General features: G+C 56.0%; 1 protein-coding gene across 1 annotated transcript in view; it reads left to right on the top strand.

The window, feature by feature from the left end:
- The window catches only part of TRMT44 (tRNA methyltransferase 44 homolog (S. cerevisiae)), a 30,553-nt gene that overhangs the window by 27,135 nt on the left and 1,987 nt on the right, over positions 1 to 1,431 (top strand). The window lies entirely within an intron of this gene.

Raw genomic sequence — 1,431 nt, forward strand, 5'->3', positions numbered from 1 at the left:
CTATGTGTCACTCACTGTGCTCACAACCCAGACAGATGGACAGACTCTGCCGATGGGGCCACAGTGCACACAGAGGAGGGGTCAGCTGGGGCCATGAGCCCGTGTCAGGTGTACACGCAGCGTGAGGGTGGTCGTCTGTGTTATAGAGTGTCCTATGACCCCGTGTCAGGGTGCATGGCTCTGTATGTGCTCCCGTGCGGTAGGGCCCGTGGCACATGGTGTGCGTACTTGTCTTTCGCTATCTTGGGCTTAAGAAGGGCATTCTAGCACCTGTAGACTTGCTTCTCAGGTGGGCTCCACCTGTCACCCGTGGGGTGGAGTGGAGTGGGCTCCAGCTTGGGGTTCTCAGAGCTGGGGTTCAGCTTCTAGATGCCACAGCTGTGGGGGCGGCAGCCGGGTGCTTGGCTCCGCACATTTTGGCGGGGTTTCTGCGCAGTCTCTCACTGTAAGTGCACAGGCTGGGGTAGGTTTTCTGCCTGTACCTGCGCTGTATGCGTGTTCCTGGGAGCTGCTCTAGGTGGCATCTGCACAGAAAACTCCTCCGCTTCCCGCCGTGGTTTCTGTTTGTTTCCTGCCGTGGGAATGGCTGATTGAATCCAACTCGGCGGCCCTGGAGGACGGAGTAGAACTGCTTCAGAGGGTGCCCTAGACTGCCACCTTCATCCTTCCTCCAAGCAGCTGGTGCCTTTAAACCGCCGACCTTACCTTTTTTGGTCACCGCCAGGGCTGCTTCACGGAGAATGAGGAGGAAGTAGAGGCGCCGTCAGCTGAGGGCTCCGCTAAGCCATCTTCCCGAGCCTCTCTGGCTGTGGCGCTGAGCTTCCTCTCCCTGCGGATGGTCGCGGGATTTCTGGGAGTGTCTTTAGCCGCTTCCTCCGGTACTTTCGTTAAGCGTGCTCTCATCTCATAGAGTGGGCGTGGGGAGAATGTGGCCATCTGTGCTATCTGCACTCCGCAGTCCTGAGGAACGTCCACTCAAGGGGCACTGTTGGGATGAAATGTGTGTTTGTATAATAAAGGTCCCGCCCTCCTCGGGCTGCATCACTGCGAGTGACCAGTAGGTGGCGCTGTCTCTCTCAGCCTGACTACTGGAGTTAGCTTGGCGGGTGGCTGAAGGTTGGGAGTACCGCCCTTCCTGTCAGCCTATGGTGATCCCATGTGACATTGCAGAACTGCCCCAATAGGGTTTCAAGGCTGTGATCTTTATGGAAGCAGATCACTTGGTGTTTCTCCCGTGGATCATGGAGAAATCCACCTAGTTGGGTGCCTTTTCGCTGACTCTCCATTTTATCCAATATGATATCCTTCTCTAGGGACTTGGCCTTCCTGACTTCTAAGGAGCACGTTGGTTGTACATCTTCCCACACAGACTTGTTCTTGTGGTAGATCCATGTGCTCTCAGTATTCTCCAACAGCACGATTCTAACTGGC

The sequence above is a fragment of the Chrysochloris asiatica genome, unplaced genomic scaffold (assembly GCF_000296735.1).
Source record: "Chrysochloris asiatica unplaced genomic scaffold, ChrAsi1.0 scaffold00319, whole genome shotgun sequence".
Lineage (NCBI taxonomy): Eukaryota > Metazoa > Chordata > Mammalia > Afrosoricida > Chrysochloridae > Chrysochloris > Chrysochloris asiatica.